The following is a 14,729-nucleotide window of genomic DNA, read 5'->3' as shown; positions in this document are numbered from 1 at the left end:
GACAAGTTTTGCACAGTTGGGATCTTTACAGAACTCTTGTTTCCCCAGTTAGAGAAGGCTGTATTCAAGTAAGTATTGTTGAGCATATAGAGAAATCCTTTGCAGGGTGAAGAGGCATAGACTGATCTTCCATAGAGTTATGTGCCATGATAGGAATTCACCATTTGAGTAACTGAGGCAAAAATGCATACTATTAGGGAAAATTGCCTGTAAAGTGTGTATATTAGGGTCTTCATGAAAGTTTGTCAGCATTTTTGTGTATCTATTAGGAGAACTACACACTGCAATGCTGATGAATTTTCATTAGGCTTTTTTTAAAAAAATGCAAAGTGATGCAGAAATAGGAACACTGAACCTAAAATTGGGAGAAAAACAAGACACAGAGAGAATTTGAAATTAGCAGGTGCATCCCTAGAGTTGCCCAGAAGTGAGGAGGAAATGGGCAGATGCAGCTTCCCCGCAGCTTATCCCCAGAAGTCAGGGTACTGTAAGGGGAGTTCCATAGTTTAAGGAATTCTGGTTTCATCTTTGGCAGGTTCTTTAAGCAGTTAATGAAATTGTGGCCCTTTATTCATCCAACATCTTGTGTTTGTTTCTTCCTAAAGTAATCATCAAAAACAACTACACTGCACCATTTGAAATCTATAAGGGTGGCTCACAAATCTTAATAAATCCAAATACACCTTCAGTCAATGAATAAGTAAAAAGCACTGTGGGTGAGACAGAAGGAGAGACTATTAACTCATCTGTTAAACACCAGAAAAAAACCCAGCAAAACACGAAAAAACTTTCTATCCAACTCAGGTGATTATCCTAAAAGCCATCAGGGAAAGCATAGACTTTACTGTCTAAACACCAATAGAAGGAGAGAAGAGGGTTTTTTTGCAGGCAGAAAGCTCAACAGTTTGGGGATCACTGTCAACAAGGTCCTGTTGCAAGTCATATTCCTCCATGTAGCATGGGGAACTTGAAAAGAGCATATGAGGGAAATCTCAAGATACATCTCAAGGTATAGCAGATGATCCCTATAGCATTATGTACTACCTAGAGATGGGATGGAGAAAAGTCAATGCCAGAGCTTTCATATCTGAGACTGCATGCCTTTTAACAATCCTGCACTGTTAGTGTCCATTGACAACAGATGGAATCCTTCCCCCAACTAGCCATGCCGCCTATCATTTTTGTAAGCTTTGTTACAGTGCCTTTAACTGTTCATTAATTTCCCCCTGTTTATTATATTCCCAAAAGTCTATGCACATTGCATATATGTAATATATTCATGAAGTGTATTGCGGCAACACTAGAACATCTCAACACCTGCTTGGTAATATAAGAAATTTCCTCCTGATGCCTCTGGAAGTATACCAGTATACCATGCTAATTAATGTACTTCACTCCCTCTCCCTCTCCCTCTCCCTCTCTGGATTTATATTATGCAGAGACTGTGTCTAATCCTGCATTGAGATGAGCAGCCACCCCATTGTTGGATGGGTATTGTGGCTTCTTTCAACATAAATTACAGATCATAAATCAAGAGACAGCGGGGAACCTTCTATGGCTATTCTGTCGGTAAATGCAATATCCACAAACACTGTTAGAGCGCAGTGACCGTTACGTAGTAACATCAGCTCCTGAAATGGGCTGTCATTTTCAGCTTTTGTCTAGTTCTTTCATCGCCGAGAGTGATGCTATGTTTCCCACAATTGCAAACAGATACCCAAATTGGCTATAGGATACAGTCCTCACCAATGCTACAAGGTAATCATTTTTTATTATCTTTGTGGATGGGGTTGGCAAGTAAGAGCAAAGGTCTTTCGAGGAAAAAGCAAATGAAATCTTGATAGAATCACAGCCCCATTGTGCTATCGCAGGAAGACACCCCTGACAATCAAGGTGTTCAGGAGAGTACAGAGTGCTACAAAATGGAGCCCCACAGCTAAGAGTCTACTTTGAAAGCTAATGAAAATTGGACTCAAGATTAATACCACTGAAGTCAATGGCTGCTCAGTTCCTCCAGACCTCCAGCTTGACATAAATCCTTCAATTTTCCTTTGAAGTCTTTCAAGTACAACTCCACAGCAGCATGACTATTACAAGTTTTTTTATGACACACTAAATGAAAGGATACCATTTTAAAACAAAGTACTAAGATTGAATATAGCTGCTAGTAAGTAAAAGGTGGACTTTCTTATGGGCTAACTGCACTGACTTCAGATTGCACTTCATGAAATATTTTAGGATTTCACGGGTTTAGATTCAGATTTTGCTGCACTTAACAACACTTAACATGGAGGTAAATTCAGCTGAAACCAACAGGTCTTACCTTAAACATTTAGCATTAGGATGTGAGTTGATGTTGTCTTACTCCAATTAACACGGCATCTGTCTGAGGGAGATTGTCAAATCTAACCATAAGAATTAAATTATTCTCCCTTAACCTTCCTTAATTCTTATTTATTAGGAATGTATGGAAAGGCAATAACTCTAAATCTTTTTCAGCCCCAGTAGAATAGCATAGCTGGGATATAGCATTTACCCTGTTTGTTAGGGCATTGCCCACCTTTTTGATTTGCACATTTTCCTTGAAGATTTGAGAAAGTAGTAATTTAATTCCTTAAATTTCAGATGGAAGAAAACAGCCAGGGAGCTTTCTTAGCTCATTTGAAGTCTGGAGGCCATTGTACCCATTTTTTAAACCTGATCAAAATTCAGACTGGCTGTTTGTTACTAAATTATGTATCTCTGAAGCATAAGTGTGTTGGTTTTGAAAGTTACAAATTAGTATATTTCCATACAGCCTGGGAGAATGTCTTTTAAGCTATGAAAAATATATTATTTGCATTATTCTTTAACAAAGGAAGCTTCTATATCAATGGCCAGATAACTTCCACAGCATCTCCACTTTTCCACAGTAAATTACTTACTTTACTTATAGGCATTGTAATAAAATCTACTTCCTTCACCTTTTATGAGATGTAATAAAACTTATTTTTATAGCAATTTCAGTTGCACTGTATGTTATACAACTGTGTCCTTCCTTTTGTGAAGCAATGTAATTGCTGCCCTGATATCTGTTGTATATTTGGATCTATAGAGTTTGCGTAAGTGGAACTCTACATCCATTGCCCAAGTAGCTCTGTTAGATTTCTACCGAACAGTGAACCAGTTCAAGTGGAGGTGAAGGAAGGAAGGTGCTGCTCTTGGTACCAGTTCAATCACAGAATGGTAATGGTAGCTTCAGTGAGGTTCGTAAATAGGTCATATTTCAACTGAGGGGCTGTAGCTTGGTGCTTAACCACATACAGAAGTTTCCAAGTTCCTTCCCTGGCATATCTAGGTAGGGATGGGGAAGATGTGCATCTTGTAACCCTGGAAAGACACCACCAATACTGACCATCAGTGGAGAAATGGTTTGATGCAATTCAAGGCAGCTTCTTGTGTTCATAATGACAATTCAATGTACAAAACACTTCTGCAATTATTTGCTCACTAGCAGCCTGACTCTGTGCAGAGTAAGGCATACCTTAACCCATTTATTTTAACCTAACCCAGGGTAGAATTGGGTTGTGATTCTTCTACTTCCTTGCTTATCGGTAGCTGAACTTCCACGCAACACTGAGTCAAATCTGGGACATACATTATAGTAGCCACAGGAATACTGGTGAACAATACTAAGTGGGATATCTCTTGCCTGAAAAGAATGGTTGGGGTGTCATCTGTTAAGTGACTGTTAAATGTGCTTTGATTTTAAGAAGAACAGTCTTTCAGGACTGAAAGAATGGTCAGTGAGTGGCACAAGCATACAAGCATCATCTCATATACAGTGGTACCTCAGGTTACAAATGGTTTGGGTTACAAACATTTAGGGTTACAAACTCTGCTAATCCGGAAGTGGTACCTTGAGTTGAGAACTTTGCCCCAGGATGAGAATGGAAATTGCACGCTGGTGGACCGGCGGCAGCGTGAGGCCCCATTAGCGAAAGCACTCCTCAGGTTAAGAATGGTTTTGGGTTAAGAACGGACCTCTGGAACAAATTAAGTTCATAACCCAAGGTACCACTGTAATGTAAATGTGTATTGAGACTCTTGCAAATTATTGAATAATGTTTTGCATTGTCTGAAATATATTCAAACCAGAATAGCACTTGTATCTTGATGGATGAACAGCTCCTATTAATTCCCCTAATGTCAATGAAAGTGTCATAGTGTAGATAGAGTTGCTGGAAAAAAATGTTTCAAGTAATTCTGGATTAACTACGTTCCAAGTCCACAAGTGCTCATGGTATGGCTGGGGGGGGGGGCAGGGAAACTATTTATTCCTAATGCCAGAACATTTTCTGTTTGGGGGCTCAGCCCTCTTCCCAGATGGAGGGTCAGCTTTCCACGCCCTGAAGATCAATTGCTTTCCCGAAAGACACACAAATGCAATAATTGCAACACAATCATGTGTGAATTTACTTGGAAGTAAATACACTGTGTTTAATGAGGCTTACTCCCAGGTTGGTGTGCATTAATTTGCTGCTTGTTGCCAAGGAATTGCATGCTGCTGTACACCCCTAATGCATTGACTCAGATATCCCCTCATTTTGGCTGGGAAAGTAGACTAAGCTGAGACTTGGCCACCCAGAACGAGAAAACAACACCTGTACTTACCATTAGCATAGATAACAGAAATGGCTCGCACTTCCTGTACAAGAGGTGTGAGGCATCTTGAATATAAATACACTTTCCTCCCCACCCAGATCTTAATGCAATTACGTTATGGGCACAACCATTGAGTGGAAATCTAGAGGCCTGGAATGGTCTGCATGTATGAGGCACCTTGAAACCTTTTCCTTTCTCTCTCTAACTTCCCAAGTAAGTTACCTATGCAAAGTTATTCCAGGAGAGGGTTTCTGATTTATCTCTCACCCAGTTCACCTGTCTCTCACACTCTCTTTATTTGGCACTAGAATTCTCCTTCCTGAGCATCACACATGCAGCTCTGTCTCATTTTTCACCCTATCCTTCTGTCTATAGCTTTGACCAAATAACTGTTGGCCCAAACTGAATCTTGCTTCTGAAATCCATCTCTTGTTAAATTGCTCTAATTCCTAATTCTCACTATTAGAAAACAGTTTGTGACTTTTGTCTACTATGGCTGTTGGTTAAAGATCCAAGAATGTTCTGTTTGGGTGCACACATTTATCATTACACCCAAGTGTTCCCATGTCTTTATTAGTGGCATGATTTTAATTCTGAAACAGATGGAGAGGGGAGCTTCTAGTCTTCAGATATCCAGCTCAACATGTTACTTGTAAAGAAACTCTAACATTTGATTTACTCCTCTATCTAGCCATAGGTCTCCGCTACAATTGAGGCAGCAATTCCCTACCTACTTAACTGAAGCAAGCCTCCATTAACTCAGTGGGACTTACTTCTGTTCAGACCTGTATAGCCTGAGCTGTGCCTGCCTTCAAAATGCCAAAGTCTGAAATATAGTAAACAACAACAACTCAAGCACTGCCATCTTTTCTCATTTGGAACATTTTTTGGGGGAACTCATTTCCTGGTGAAAAGCATTTCAAAATTGTAGTCAAACTGTCTTTTGGACCACAAAGCATGAAAGGGAGAATGACTTCACACCAACACTCTTACTAGATGTTTCTTAGTTTGGAAAATTCAGATAGTAAACCTTGTACTTCTCACTAGCCATTAAAAAAAAAGAAACTTTTAAAGCAATTTCAAAGCTTTTTACTTTGATCACAGTATAAGTGCTGCATTTGAAGTGTGCAACCTTTGTTCAGAAGTGGCACCATTGCCATGTTACAGTTTTTGCTACCAGTCCAAACTTCCCTGCATTTTTTATTATGTCTTCAGCTCATTTGGGTGCCATCTCCATGGTAACTTGTTTACAATGTCAGAAATATGGGCTGAAAAGTCAAGGTTAGCTTATCCTTTTGTTGCTGTTTTGATATTTTTGGCAACTGGAACAATGTGGGCAGAAGCCATAATGATTCGAGCGTGTGTTTTTTTGTGGCAGGTTGAATTGAAACAAAACTCCACATATCACCACTTCCAATAGAAAAATAAATTCAAACTGCCAGCTAATCAGAACCATCAATTCCATCTTCCTTTCAGATTTCAGAACAACAGTCTTCATGCTTAAATTTGGCAGCATATCTTGAGGAATAAGAAGTGCATAAGAGGTTGTGCCTTTCTGAGGCAATAATTATTATTATTACCTGGTGTGTGTGCGTACATATATTAGTCCATGTAGTTGAGGCAGCCTAAAACATCACTGGGTCAGGAAAAAATAAGAGGTGTTTCAGAGCCTAAGCTAAATCATTGATGGGAGCCTTTTGTACTCTGAAAATTGACTGTAATAATAATATTTAGCACTTCTATATCTACTTGCAATATTCTGATGGGAAAGACTTGTATTCTTCACTTAGGCTGCACTCCAAATTTAATAGCATTTTTAAAAAATGAAAAGCATGGATTGTAGGATAAGGCTTTTAGAGACATTTTCTCTTAATTTCAAGTATATGATTTTCTGTTTCCCAGTCAAAGAGCGATTTAGAAAAAAATGAGGAACTGATCTGCTCATTGTTTTCTGGTTATTATTTTCATTTATTTATTTTCTTCATTTTTTATCTCATCTTTCCTCCACCATGGAAGTCAAGGTGGTATACATAGAATCACAGAACTGCAGAGTTTCAAGGTACCCCAAGGGTCATCTAGTCCAACCCCATGTGTTCTCTCTCTCTCTCTCTCTCTCTCTCTCTCTCTCTCACACACACACACACACACACACACACACACACACACACTATCTATATCTATATGATGGCTGTGCTGAGTGTGTATAAGCAAGAAAAATTAAACAAGAGGTATACTAGTAATGTGGTATCTCAAAGTTAATGTAATCTGGGGGGGAGATTAGCCCCAAAGCCTCTTTTCTCCCTAACCTTGAACTCCTCTTTTATATTCCTCTTGCTGCTGAGAATATATCTTGCTTTTCAGCCTCTATTTATTCTAATGTGGTATTTTATTGCTTTGTCATTTCATTATAGAGTTTGTATATTTATGTATTGTACCCTGCACTGATATCTATAAAGATGAAAAGTGGGGTATAAATATTTTTAATAAATAAATAAATGCTTGTTTCTGTTCTGTTATTCTATAATCTCATCCATTATATAGAATCATAGAATTGGAAGGGCCCCGAGGTTCATCTAGTCCAACCCCCTGCAATGCAGGAATCTTTTGCCTAACATGGGGCTTGGACCCAGGACCCTGAGATTAAGAGACTCACCTTGAGTTTAAGGTGAGTTTTCCTTTTTAGCTTTTGTCTTAATAAGTGGTCTTGTTTCATTGTTACAACATATGGTGCTTATCATTTTTCTTACCTATGATTTCAACTTCTTAAAAATTCCATGTTTTAAATAAAAAATTAAAAATGGCTATAAAAGTGACAGTTGCAACAAAGCAGGCTCTGTTCCTTCTACTGAAAGCTTCCCATTAAAAAGTTACAAGAAACACAATTAAAATATGACTGGTTTGTTGGGTATATAAAAATGTGCAAGATTTCAATGCAAAGTTCTTGAATTTATTTCTTGTAAGGCTACATGCCTTGACTGACATTTTGCTCATTTTTTCACTGCAAACTGTCATTTCATTTGGACTGCACCCATGTTCGTATTCGGTTGGAAGCAGTGATGCAGCTGGGTAATTTTATACTCTGGAGTCCAGATTTAATGGTCTTATCTGGATTCCTCTCTTTAGTAATACGTATCACATCAAATTATTGTAAGCAAGGTCTCAAAGGACGAATAGTTCAACTTTTCTCTGATTTGATAAGTAGCAAGCATCCTGCTTCCACATCGTCTCTCAAGTACAATAGCAGCCAGTACATGAAATGACTGTACTGTTGAAAAGATTGTATATAAAATGAAATAAAACAAATTAAATTGAAATAATTGTACAGCAGCATCACCACAGAGAACTACACGTGGTGCAACCTGATCCTCTTCATTTGAATTCATAAGGAGCTTTCATTGGCTGGTTCTTCCAGGTGTAACATTTGGAACATGCTGTATAACAAATTCGTCCCATTTTGCCCCATGATTGACTTCCCAAAGAAAGGAAATTGAAGACAACCTCCCACCCAGTTAAATATCCACTGCCTTGCAGAGACTTTGGGAGTAAACCCTGAGGAAAAATCCACACCCACTGCCTTGTGAGACATTATTGGGAGAAGAAAAGACTAAGGAGTAAACCCTACCTACACAAATCCAGAGTGGACAGCTGGAGGGTGTCTTGTACATCTTCCTCTAGCAATTCCTGCAGCTAGGCTGATGCCAAATATATTGCTCTGCTCTCCCTTGGACCACATCAGCCAGGCTAAGAGGAGGGTCTTGTCAGCCCACGACCTCCATACACACTGCCCAGGCTTGCACCCCAGGGAAGTCGTGTTGGTGCTGCCAGTGCAGCAAAAACAATGCAGGAAGCGGCAGTTACAAGTCACCGGTCTCTGCAGTCACAGCAGGTGCTGTTATTCTCCAGTGGTTTGACTTCATCCCCCAAAGGCACACTCCATTGTCTCTCTAGACAGATGGGTGCCAACGACAGTACAGAAGACATAAACTGAGATAGATACCCAAGTCCATGCCCAAGGGTAGGCTGAAAAACCCATCAATAGGCGCCATACAAAACACTCCAGAAATACGTGAGAATTCATCCCCTTGTACTTTGATGTGGGTGAATCCAAAATAAATTACCATTTCATTCAACATAAATGCCATAATTCCAGTTCACATGCAGATGCCCAAAACTAGAATCTTACATCAGAACTTATTAATGTAAGTATAGATGAGACAGCCTTGTTATTCATCAGTAAATTTATGGAATTTATATCCCACCCTTCCTCCTGAAGGAGCCCAGGATGGCAAACGTCTAGAACCTATCAGTGCCTAGAACTTATCTGTAGCCTAAATACTCAGAACTTAATGTTGATGGAGAGGTGTCATAGCATAGTGTCTGAGAAACTGAGCTATATCAATGAACATAGCTCTTCAAATCTTGCCACTATCACAACCTCACTATCTTTTAGGCAGCCCACTCTCAGACTCTAAGACCCCACGTGAAATATGGAGAGAACATTAATGACTTTACAAGATTGTTGTATTGAAACATAGCAATGTATGTGATGCCTTGAAGCACTTTTAAAATAGTGGGTGCACCTCCTGATATTGCTTAACTATTGGCTGGGGCTGATGGGAGTTGGAGTCCAAAAACATATAAGGTGCACAGATACCCATGAATTAAATGGTAAGTTGTACTGAAATAAGAGTTGGTCATTACTTGGCATATGTCCAAATAGTTCACTTGATAGGTACATGAATAGTTGGGAATTTAACTGTTGCTCTTGCCTAAGAGGCCAAGAAGTGTGTGTGTGTGTGTGTGTGTGTGTGTGTGTGAGAGAGAGAGAGAGAGAGAGAGAGAGAGATATGTTTATTTGATTCTCTCTCAGAAGTTTCTTTTGTGCATTAAGTGTCAACATCCAAAGCTTAACCACCACTTCTTATTTGCTCACATCTACGCCACAGCACAATAAATTTGGCAGAACTGGAATCTTGTTCCCTATTAACTGAGGATCATATGACTATGTTTTTAAGCTAAAACTTCCTTCTAGAGTCATCTAATACGCCCACTACCTTTGGCCCACTCCGTGATGCTCATCACAAAAGGGATGTAGCATTTTTGATGTGACAGAATAATGCTGTCAGGCTTCAACATAATAAAACTTCCTGCCACATTTTGGAATGAACCTTCCTTCATTGTGTTGCATGGTTCTTCCTAAGGCGAATTTATGAAAAAGAAGGGGAGGGGAGGAGCCCTTCATCCTGGAGCTTAGGCTGAATTATCCCTGGCTACAGCTTGATGTGATAAATGGTGTGGAACTGTTCACACAAAACTCCTTGAGCACATTCCAATATTACTAGAGGCCTAAGGTGACCATTGCAGCCTTGCTCTGTATTATATGTCTATATATCAATAACCTGAATGTTCTGATAAAGCGCGGATTTGTCTGTATGTCATTGCCTGTCATCTGCACTCCCATATGCCTCAAGCATGAACATATATAGTTGGATGATGTCTTCATACTCTCAGAGCTGCTGCTGCTGCTGCTGCTGTCAATCAAGCAGCAATGGCAAGAGAGCGGCAGAGTGCAGGGAAAGAAAGGCTCATGTGTGCTCACACAGCCATATCCTTCAGACTGCTATAGGTGGGAGGGATCACCAGCACCATAGCATTTTTTTTGTAAATAATTATTGGGCACAGGAGCCTGCATAAAGAGGTGTGGCACGTTGTGTTCCAAACTAGTCTATGTAGGGAGCCTCATGGCAATATAGGCTGGTCCTGCAAGTCATTATCTATGAAAAAATGGAATAGTTTCACAACCCATACATGGTTACACAGAACAGTAATAAGGAAGTAGGATTTATGTGTGGACAAGAAAGCTCTGGCCTCCATGAAGGGGAGCCTCAGGGCAAGGCAAGTGCATCGGTTCGTCATTACCCCCTACTTCCTCCAAACAGCAGTGCCATTCCTATTGAATTGCCTGTGCCAGGAAAAGTTGATCTGACTGAAGATAATGTTCCTATTTAAGGCTGTAAATGATATGAGCCCCTGGCTATATTCAAAACTTGTCCATTACATGTCACCCTTGGTATATTTACATTCAGACTTTATAAACAATCTGGGGATCACTTTTAATATGGCGAACCCTGGAGGAGCTTGCTCCCTGCTGATCTGCATGGGCTTCAACATCAATTTACTGCACTTATTTTATGTGCAGATTCTGGTGCTCCAGCAGAAAAAAAGCTTGAAATATGATTATTGTTATGCAGCTGTATACTCCCAGTGTTCTTTATTAAGTTGTCTAGGAACAAGGCAAAAATTGTCATTTTTACCCATAGGAGTCTGTTGAGTGAAATTTACTGTCAGCTTAGCAACAATGAACTCAGGGTAATGCCATGCACTGAACAAAATCTGGAGGAAAGTCAACACCTGATCACCACCATTCAAAATAAAGATGGAATTAAAATAAAATAAAACACCACACCATGTACTGTGAGCAGGAGCTTGTGGAGAGGCTTTGCTGGCAGTCACCACATTGGATCTTTACATTGGATGTTTCTTCATTCTGGTGGGTCAACTCCAATTAAAAACGTAGTTGATTACCACCCTATAATTTTGTATGTACTTTTTGTGCACTAAAACCATATTGCAAAAGCTGGAGAACTGTGGGTGTGCAAACTGGGGTGTGTTCTTTCTGATTCCTGGCAAATTTGGGAGCACTAAATAGGATCAGTTCACTATGAAAAGCAGAGTGAACAAATTCCTCCTCCATCCCTAGCTACAAGCTCGTTGTGAAAACTCCAATATCCTAGACATACTGTACTTCATATGCCACTCCCAAAGTCTCATTGTGCTATTCATCTTAGTTAGCCTACCCTAGGGGGAAATCCCTTATAAATGAAGGGCAATATCCAATTCAATCAAACTCAGAGTAGACCCACTGAAATCAATGGACTTAAATGACTTAAGTCCATTGATTTTAGAGGGTGTGGCGAACACTGGATATTACCCAAAGTTAAAGAATGGTTAAATAATATGCTTTCCCTTATTTTAAACTTTTTAAGTGATTTCCAAATTAGTGAGAACTTGCAAAAACTCACCATGCACAGTCTATATATTTGGAAAGAGAAGAAGAAGAAGAAGGATGGAATCATTGATGACCTTGGTGAGCCCTGAAATAGTAAATTGGTTGCTTTCAAATTCATTAGTCTGATAAGAAGTTTGCACCTTGGTTTGTGTATTAGTTTCTGCCCTGCAAAGAAATCCAGCAATTCAAAGGCTTTTTAGTGGAAGTGCAAACAAAACAGCAAAAGAAAATGGGTTTTGGTCCCCTGATGCACTGGCTGACAGCTGACTCTGCATAGCACAATGAACAAGACATGCATCGTTTGAGAAGAGCAGGGAAATGTCAGTTGGGGCTATCAATATAGTGAATAGGATGTGATAACCTTTAAATACATATAAACAATGTGTCCCCACATATTATACTTTCCTATTCCCTCCAGAAAGAGATATTTCTTTCCCAGCTCTGCATATGGCAGCAGAGGAAATAAAACCAACTAACTGTGGATTAATGATTTTGCCCAAAGGAAGAAATAAACTTCATTTAAAAGGTGTGTTTAAAAATAACGGCTAAGGCAAATACACAGGTAACATGAAAGTGCACTTAAAATATAGATAAATCACGAATCACGAATCACAATCAGAGGCATTAAATCTGTTTCAGAGATAAGGCAATCTACATGATTCAATTTAAGTTCTCGATATAAGGTTCAACAGGACCGCAGCTCACTTTTGACTTTTCACCTACCCAGCTGTGTACGACCTAGCAAGAGGGTCCCATATCTGAACCTCCATACACATTGAATGTATTATTTTCCACTTCTCTTTGGCTGACAGTGCTGCTGAACAATTTTCCAGCAAGTATTCAATAATGAATTAAAGAGCAGATTGACATTTATTAAACAGTTTTAATTTTGCACTATAGTCTCTCTAGCACAGAGACAGAGAGAACCCCTTTCCCCACTATCTTTTATTATTTTTAAATGCGAACATACCAGGTTTTCAAATGTCATCAGTGATGTGGCATGTCCAGGGAATTCTTACAGTATATATCCATGGCCATTGTTGTCATTTTGCAGAGTTCTGAAAAGAGAGATTTGCAAAATAAATAAGTAAGTTCTATTACGAACATTCAAGACTGTCTAAAATCAAGATTTTCTATAAGGGTAGATGAAACTGCATTAGAAAATGCCAGCCCCACCAAAATTCTGTAAGAATTCTGTCCGGTATGTTGCAGGTATACTATATACATGTGCAGTGTTTTAAGAACAATCTGGTCAATCAGTAGAACTAATGCTCTTCAAAGTAACAATAATATGCATACAAGCCTCTGAAACCCCCCTTTTTTTCAATGACAAGGTGAAGTCTTATCATGTGATAAGGAAGAGCTCTGCAGTACTTTCCCCACATCTCTGAGCAATTGCAACCAACTCTTACACTTTTGCTATCAGGTTTGAGGGCATTTGACTTCCATGAACTTTTCATTATTGGAGGCACTACAACTGCAAGTTGTGGCACTGGGTTTTAATTTTCTTCTTTTTGCATTCCCCCAACTTTAGTGGCAAAGAGGTGTAGAGTGAGGTGAAGGCTGCTTGTCTGATGTTTGTTAGGATTGCCGTATTTCAAAAAGTGAAAACCCAGAAACAGAAATTGTTGAGGCTTTTTTCACGTCCTTTTTTGGGAATCCTGCACCCCACGACTGTCACAAGCAGAAAGGAACATCCTTTATGGGGTCCCCATTGTCAGATATATGAAATGCACTGCATCCGTTGTGCCAGCCTTAGCCATTATTGCACATGAAAAGTCAGAATAAGTTCATTACACTCTGACATTTTTAATGACACACAAGAGAAAGGCTGCAGGCAAGAAAGTGGCTCTGCCTCTGAATTTGCTGCCTGAAGCAACTTCTTCATGTATCTTCATGATGAGGCTGGCCCTCTGTAATCCCAGAGGAATTCTGCTCCTTTATTATCCTAATGTAATGCCGTGCATTTACACGCAGATTTATAAAGAGCTTTTTGAGCATTGGGGTTTCCTGCTGTTTTCTTTTTATAGCTAGAACCAGAACTTTTAAATTATTTCAAAGCGTCCATTTCTAGCTCAAGCACAGTCAATCATGAGCCACTGCCATGGTGTTATTATTGCTTGTGGGTGTGCAACGATTAAGGAAGTTTAAAAATAGCCACCTGACAGTCAGGTTTTATCAAATGCAATGCAATACAAGCTAGCATTGGACATTAGTTTCCATTGTTCATGTATGATCTGATTAGAAAGACTCATCTCCAAGTTCTAAAAATACATGGCAGATTTCTAATTATAGTCTATTATCTTCCTCCAGACATAATTAGGAATTAAGGAATATAAAATCTATAGATCAGCAGAGTAGTTAAGAGGACAGGGAATAGCTCACAAACCATGGTTAATTTGAAGCCGGGGCTCTGATGCTTGCAAACTACCCATTCTATTTGGCTGATGACATGTCTGTTAAAAGTAACTAAGACATTGAGAGCATCTGAGACACTCGGCACTGCAATACCTCAAGAACCGCCTTTCACCATATGAAATGACCCAGACCCTGAGATCATTATTTGAGGCCTTTCTTGGTGTGCCTCCTACACAAGAGGTCCAGAGGCCTTTTCTGTGGTGGCTCCCTGATTGTGGAATGCTCTCCCCAGGGAGGCTCATCTGTCGCCTTCAGTGCATATCTTTAGCTGCCAGGCAAAAGCATTAGCCTTTGGCTAATTAAACAGTCTATGGCCTATTTTGTATCTATGTTTTCTTTTTGTTGTTGTTGTATCAATAAAAATAAACAGTCTATGGCCTTTTAAACTGTGCATGGTGGTTGTGGTAGGGCTGTTGTTGTTTTTACTATAGTATGTCTCTTTTTGTTTTAATATTATAAACTGCCCTGTGATTCTCAGATGAAGGGCAGTATAGAAATTTAATAAATAATAATCATCATCATCATTGTTGGATATGAAAAAGTGCAGACAGCTGTGGTATTGATTGTGAATTTGCCCTTCTTGAAATGTTCAAATATA

This window comes from Lacerta agilis, chromosome 2 (assembly GCF_009819535.1).
Source record: "Lacerta agilis isolate rLacAgi1 chromosome 2, rLacAgi1.pri, whole genome shotgun sequence".
Lineage (NCBI taxonomy): Eukaryota > Metazoa > Chordata > Lepidosauria > Squamata > Lacertidae > Lacerta > Lacerta agilis.
This window is presented reverse-complemented; position numbering follows the sequence as displayed.